This window comes from Carlito syrichta, unplaced genomic scaffold (assembly GCF_000164805.1).
Source record: "Carlito syrichta isolate Samal-C Ts95f unplaced genomic scaffold, Tarsius_syrichta-2.0.1 Scaffold303038, whole genome shotgun sequence".
Classification (NCBI taxonomy): Eukaryota; Metazoa; Chordata; class Mammalia; order Primates; family Tarsiidae; genus Carlito; species Carlito syrichta.
Genome location: NW_007247134.1, coordinates 450,694 through 458,383, shown reverse-complemented (window position 1 = coordinate 458,383; position 7,690 = coordinate 450,694). Strand labels below are relative to the sequence as shown.

Below are 7,690 nucleotides of genomic sequence, written 5' to 3'. Positions count from 1 at the left end.
TGAGACTCCGACTCAAAAAAAAAGGAAAAAGAAAAAGACAAACCCCCAAAGAACAAAGTAGCAACAACAGCAGAAAGAATGTATCTGCTGTAAATACTCATGAAAAGAACAAGTCGGGATTTGACATTATAATTTTGTATAAAACACAAAGGTTTCTTTGTAATATCATTAAAATGTCACATATTCTCAACTAGAGAGAGTGACGTGCTTTCAACAAAGCCGCAAGGTCCTTTTTAAAAAGCAAATGTGCCCCTCTCCCTAGCCAATTTAAAATGTATATGTAAGTCAAGCCAAATTAATAAGAGAAAACAGTTCCACAATGAACCCTAATCCTATTAACAGAATTGTCAATCTAGGTTAGTCATTGAAAAATAATGTTGTGCTCCCCGCTGAGTTATATGATTTAGTTACACCTGGTGTTTGTCTGCTGTATTAAGGGCATCGTTCATTCGGAATAAAGATGAAACGTAAAGGAAAACTCTTCCAGCAGATTTGACTTTAAACGCGTCACATGGAAAGCTCCCTTCGAACTGAATTCAAAATGTGCCTCTTAAAAAAACTAACAAGGTTGATTCTGTGAGCCAGTCTATTTCAGACCGGGAGCTCTTGGGGCTGCCCAGTGGGGTCTGAGACACCGAAACCTCCCACTTCCGAGCAGCTGTTTCTGGTGGCCAGGTGGCCGGCAGAAAGCCCCATCAGCCCCGTGTCTTTCTCGCCCTCCTTGCCCTGTCCCCGTTTGGCTTGCCCCTCCTCTCCGGCTCGCCCTAGAAAGAGCAATGGCTGACAGGCAAGAGGAAACCTGGGGACAGGGAGAAAGAGTCGTTGGACTCCCGTGAACCAGAGTTCACAGCTGTCCCCTAAGGAAGGTAGGTATCGCTTCCCCTTCACAGAGGAGAACATCGGCTCAGAGAGGGAAGGCGACTTCCCAAGGTCACACAGCCTGTAAGTGACAGAGTGAGATTCGACCCCAAGCCGATCTGGCCCCACGGGCCATGTTTTCCTGCTAGACCCTTCTGGCGCCGTCAGGGGTTCTCATCTCCTAACAGCAGAATGACATTTTTGCAAGTAGCTACAGCTCCCAGCACCTCAGTTTCCTCATCTGTAAGTGAAAGACTTGGATGAGTGACCTCTGGAAGCTTCTTGAGTCCCTATGGAATGTCTTCATAAAGGAAAAAAGCATAGGATGCGTACAGCTGTTCTAGAAATTCTTCTCCGCCTTCCTCTCCCGTCGAATTCTGGATGGCATCACCCTCCTCCGGGCTCCCTCCTGCATTGTCTTGTGACCCTGCACCTTTGCACTTACTACGTGCCGGACACATGCGCTCTCAATCAACATTGAAAACTGACGCCTGTTGTTCAGGAAGACAAATCCACACCATCTGTCCTGCTCTGGGTGTGCTGGGCTTTCTAAGTAGCTAAAGAGAGAAGAACCGCCGTGAGTGTAGCAGAAGGAGCCGCCTGCACGCCCCAGACCATGGCCTCCACCCAGCCGCACAGTGGAGTCACCCGGGAAGCCTTTGAAAGCAGCAGCCTCGCATACAACCAGGACACGGCAGATACGTGCCTGCCTGCTGGAGTCCTTGCAATGATGTCCACATCACCGTAGACCAACTCATCCAAGGGAAAGTCATCCATCCAGCCGTTTGGTATCCCGTTGACAAAAAATATACACACCCAAAACACAATCAAATCGACCAGAAATCAGTCATGCTGGTATTTGCTTAGACACCAAGCTTGATTGACTAGATGCAAACAGACAGCGACCACTCAGCTTTTTGAAGATACAACCATCTGAGATAATGGACTGTCCTATCTCAAGGCCAGTTTGTCAAGATCTATCTAAGGCGTAGAAACTCTGAAATCCAGCCGGGCTCGGTGGCTCAGTCTGTAATCCCGCGCCTTTGGGAGGCTGAGGTGAGTGGATTTCCTGAGCCCGTGGGTTCGAGACCCGTCTGGGCAGCGGGACCTCATCTCTACAGTAAATAAAAAAAAAAAAAAAATCAGCCGGGCGTGGTAGCGCGTGCCTGTAATTCCAGCGACTCGGAAGGGTGAGGCGGAAGGATCGCCGGAGCCCAGCGGGTCGAGGCTGCAGTGGCCGGGAGCGGCCACTGCATTCCAGTCTGGGCGACAGAGTGAGATTCCAACTCAAAAAAAAAATTTAAAAAATTAAAATAAAATAAAAAAGAAACTTTGAAATCCAGGGTTATGCTTACCCTTTGGTGACGACCAGGGACCAGTCCCAGGGAATTACAACAGCAGGGTATGGGGCTATTTAAATAATAGGGCCTTCAGCCCTGGCCATAAAGATAATAAGTCTGGTTAAAAACAAGAGATTAAACAGATTCTCGCCAGCTGGCATAAAAATAATTAGCTCTTAACTGCATTAAACAATATCCCAAATGGATAAGATTTCTAGAAATGAGAAGACCTCTGAAACAGAACCTCTAAGAACAAAGTACAGCCTATAAGTCCCCTAATTACGTGCCGGCTTGCTCCACTCACTCATTCATTTGTTCACGCCCCGGTTCTCAGCCCTAAGCCTGCCTGTCTCCCCCTCTCCCTCCCCAGAGCGGCTTCCGGCCTGCAGTGATGCTGATTCGTATTGGCTGTAACGACACTTGGATTTGGGGGTTGCCATGAGGCCTGGCTGCCTTTCCTTGAAGTGTGAACTGCGTCCAAATATTCCTGGTCTCCCCGACCTAAGATGTGTCAATGGGCAGCCGAGAGTGTGGACAAGACACGCATTGTTCGACTTGCAGACACAGTCCTGTCAGCAGGACGGTTCATTAGGAAAGACGGAAACAAGGCTGCCCAGTGTCCCCTGTCTAAATCCCATCTATGCACCTTAATTGCTTGCCCCGTCCCGGATCTTTCTCTCAAGGGCCGATACTCTCCCACCGTCTGCTTCACCGTCCGTGCCGTCTTTATCCCAGGGATCCCTTCAGCAGGGATCTTGACGCCGGGCTGCCCCTTTTCCGCTAAAATATTAATAACCACCGCGGCCGTTTGTCCAGGGCCAAGAAGCTTACCGGGCTGTTTCACAACACGTCTCATTCAATCTGCTCAATCCTCCTCTGAGTGGTCCTCCCATGGGTCATCAGACATGGAAAGCGACTTGCCCAAGGTCACGCATTGGGTGAATGACAGATCTGGGACTTGAACCCAGGTCTGCTAAGGCCACACCCCACAAGCTTTCCATTGTCGGTGGCTGCCTCTGCAGGAGAACCACCTGGGTAGGCAGCAGCCGGAGGAGACACTGGAACACGTGGCCGGTCCGAGGTCTGGGGCTAACTCAGGACCCAGTGCCAATGAGGCCAGAGGCCCAGGTTTGGTTCCAGAGGGCTCCATTCTGTCCTCTAGCCACTCGGTGGCCCTACCCTTGGTCATAAGGTGTTCTTGGCACAGGCGACAGCCCAGAGCTGCCGATTCCAGTGCCAGAATCATCACCTGATGCCGCAGTGTGCTGCATTGTCCTTCTGGAACAACCGTGAGTGGAGGACCCTCATTGACCAAGCCCAGTGCTGCCTTCAGGCCTGGGCAACTGAGGCCACCAACTCCAGACCCCGCACTCTGCTCCTCGTCCCTCGTCCAGCTGTAGTCTTTCCCGTGGGCTGAGTCTGCAGGACCAAGGAGACATCGTGTCTACAGAGCCCAGATCCCTCTTTTACCCCCCAAACACCCTACCGAAATGCATTCTGGAGCCTTCCCAGGCCTCCTCCGCAGGTCTGTGCTACAGAGAGGACACTGACCTGCTTGCCAAGCAGGCTAGGCCTGAGGCGCAGGGCCGGGGCCTACACACCGTCCTAAGGCCCTTCCCGGTGAGGGGTGGAGCCAGGAACTGTGGAAAGAGAAGGCTGGGTTGTGAGCCAGGAGCCTCCGTTGGCTTTCATCCTCTAAAACCCACAATACCAGGTAAGGGGAGCTTGGGTGAGCCAAGTCGCTTTCTCCTAGACTCAAGGGCCTAGTGCTAAAAAGAAAATGACCGGGCCTGGATTCCTAGGAAAACCGAACCTTTGGAGCAAAGGCGGGTCCGAGATGAGAGGCACAGAGAGAGTAAGCCCTCCTGAGGGGGTTCCTCCATGGGCAGATTTATCCAGAGCAAATGCCCCCTCCCACCCCTGAAGGTTATTATTCTTATGAATAGCTACTACTGGTTCAGTGCTTAATAGATTCCAGATCATTCAGTTACTGTCTCATTAATCCTCTGTGGTTCTAAGGTAAACCATACGATTCCCAATACATAGATGAGAAAATAAAGCTCAGAGAGGTTGTGTAAGGTTCCCCAGACCACACAGACCACACACACCACATCATTTGTGGTGGCACAAATGATGGAGCATTCTCCATCAAGCAATTCAGGCTGCGCTGCCCCAACGGGAAAATAAAGATAAGTTAGTAGCTATGAAAACAGAGCTCTTGATGGCAAAGCTGGGTTATCAAGTCTGCCACTGTCCCTGGCAATAGGCTCATGGAATCATTCAGTCAACATTGATTGCCCGTGTCTACATGTCAGAAATCCTGCAGGATTCTGAGACATAAAGATAAGTAAGTCACAGCCCCTGTCTTCAAGAGACATAGGGCAGTGGCTCTCGGACAGCGGAGAGCACCAGAATGTAGCAGGAGGGTTGGTTCAAGCACACTCTGCCGGGCCACCCCTGAGTCTCTGAATCAGTCGGTCTCCATACGGCCCAAGAATGTGCATTTCCAGTAAGGTCCCAGGAGATACTGATGCCGTTGGCCCAGGTAACCCACTCTGAGAGCCACTTGGATAGAAGTCGGGCTGGTCGAGATTCCCTCCACCAGGCAAAATGGAGCCCCATCATTCTCCCTTCCCTGGACAAGTGGGACAAGGACGAGCCTCTCCCGAAGGAAGAAACCCTTCCGGAGTGTCTCCAAATGCCGCAGTGTCATTTGGGGTGACCTTGCTACGGTCACCCTGTGAACGCAGGACCGGGGTTGGAAGGCACCCTCCCATGAGTCCCCCCCAAGAGTGTTTCAGGTCTTTTTTAGCAGCAGCTGGCTGGCTCCCTTCCCCAACGCCCCTCTAACTGCCTGTCCCTCCAGGCCCACTGCGGTGACTCCGTCCAGGTTTGAACCTGGTGAAATGCCCAGGGATCTTACTACTAACCAGACAGAAGGTGCCAGCATTCCCAGGAATGTCTTTGCAAATCATTTGCAATTGATTTAGGGGGTGCCTTAGAGAGGGCAGGTGCCTCCGTTTGCGTGGCCAGAGAATAGGTTGGCTGAAGCTGGGCTTTTCCACTCCTTCCTACAAAGTGACCAGAGGATGCTGAGCAAGGAAAGCAGCCCCTATGGTAGATAAATAAAAAGTAAATAGAAATGCACGATTGGCTGGGAGCCCTTGGGGATTAACTGACTAATTAATCCCCCAGCAGTTTGACCAGGAACTAATTAATCCCTTAAGCCCTTGGAGGGTCCAAGGCCCTGCCAAGTGCAGGGAGAAGCTTCACTCCTCTCTGGAGGCAGATGCCGAGTGTGGCTCTCCCAAGGACTCCCGGGAGGGCCTGGGTGAGGACTGATCCTGCTTCCCCACAAGGCATTGGTCTCCTCTACATCAGACATCTATCTGCCTCTGGACCAGGCACGGTGGCTCACACCTGTAATCCCAGCACTTTGGGAGGTCCAGGTGGGCGGATCGCTTGAACCCAGGAGTTAGAGATTAGCCTGGGCAGCATAGCGAAACCTCATCTCTCCAAAAAAAAAATTAAAAAATTAGCTGGGTGTGGGGGTGCACACCTGCAGTCTCAGGTACTCGGGAGGCTCAAGAGGAAGGATCGCCTGAGCCCAGGAGGTTGAGGCTGCCATGCGCTGTGATTGTTGTGATCATGCCACTGCACTTCCAGCCTGGGCAACAGAGTGAGATCCCGATGAGAGAGAGAGAGAGAAGAAATCTATCTGCCTTTCAAGTGACTTCTGTGCCCAGGAAATCAAATCAAAGAGAAATCTCTAGGAAAGACAGTCAGGCTCCAGCCTCCCTAAGGATCTGAGCGACGGGGTGTGAGAACTGGGTCATCTCCGTTCTCCCTCAGTCATCACCCCACTCTCAGGTGGAGAATGAGGTGTACACGTCTCCCTGGCATGCCGTTTGGACCCAGAGACAGCTGCTGCTTTCTGATCGTGTCTGCTCAGCACCCACTCTACCTGGGAAGGCAGCAGGTGCAAAAACCTTTCTTAATCCAATCAGCGCAGTCTGATCGGGACGAAGATGATCATTTATCTTTATGTGATTTTTCATGAGCTTTGTCAACAAATTCAAGGCTGGCCGCACGTATTCAGGTGGCCCCAAAGTAGATCTTTTCTGTCGCTAGCTTTTCTGACCCTTGTTAATCTTTTCGTATTCCTGAAACTTGGTTCACCTCATGTTACCATCCGACCTCTGAAAATTATCTGATAGCAGCCAGCTGGGAACGTAAGCGACCATGAACTTTTCCCAGGGAATGTTTTTCTTTAGAATCTTCTCTCTTATTGCAAAATAAGGCACTCCTGGTTGGGCGTGGTGGCTCATGCCTGTCGTCCCACAGTTGGGGAGGCCGAGATGAGAGGATTGCCTGAGCTCAGGGATTCGAGACCAGCCTGAGCAACTTAGGTAAGACCACATCTCTACAGTAAATCAAAAAAGTTGCTGGGTGTGGTGGTGCATACCTGTAGTTCCAGCTGCTTGGAAGTCTGAGGCGGAAGGATTGCCTGAGCCCAGCAGGTCAAGGCTGCGGTGGCCACAAGTGTGCCCCCGCGCTCCAGCCTGGATGACAGAGCGAGACTCTGACTCAAAAATAAATAAATAAATAAATAAAGGACTCTACAGCCTAAGAGGTAAAAGAATCTCAAAACTCAGGCAGCGAGCACAGAGAAATTCTGGGACAGTACCTAGAATCACAGAATGGAATGTGCAAGGGACCCGTGTTGGTAGCCTGATCAACACAGGAACCAGACCGTCAGTATGCTGAATAGGGTCCATTGCTGATTCACTTAACACACCTGTGTTGTGTGCCAGGCTCCATTCCAGATGCTAATTGAGGGAAGGTTGAATGTGACATGATTCTGTGCGCATGAGAGGCTCTCTGTCTAGTGGAAGAGAGGAAAGGAACAAGACGGGTGAATTCACGCTGTAGTCGCTATAGACCCGAACCCACCCTCGAGAGTAGGGTCAGCCAGGACTCCGGGTCTTGGCACGGGGCTGATGGACTCTGCAAAGCTTGCAGAACTGCCCTGAGTGAGTTGGGGTGTGATGCTCCAGCACTCACCTGCGTCAGCATCACAGAGAGCGCTGGATACAACTCTGGATACACCTCTAGAGTTTCTGCTTCGGTATGTCTGGGGTTGGGTCCAAGAAGGTACATTCCTGTGCTTCTTTTGAGTCAGGTTCTCAGTCTGTTGCCCAGGCTGGAGTGCAGGGGCATGATCAGGGCTCACCACAGCCTCGACCTTCTGAGCTCAGGTGATCCTCCTGCCTCAGCCTCCCAAGTAGCTGGAACCACAGGCATGCGCCGCCACCATGCCCGCCTAATTTTTGCTTTTTTTTTTTCTTGTAGAAACAAGATCTTGCTATGTCACCTTGGCTGGTCTCAAACTCCTGGGCTCAAGTAATCTTCCCACCTCGACCTCCCAAAGTGCTGGGATTACAGGCGTGAGCCACCACGCCTGGCTGAGAATTTACATTTCTTTTTTTTTT

General features: G+C 51.2%; 1 protein-coding gene across 1 annotated transcript in view; it reads left to right on the top strand.

The window, feature by feature from the left end:
• CPLX4 (complexin 4) overlaps positions 1-7,690 on the top strand; it is a 23,789-nt gene that overhangs the window by 14,928 nt on the left and 1,171 nt on the right. The window lies entirely within an intron of this gene.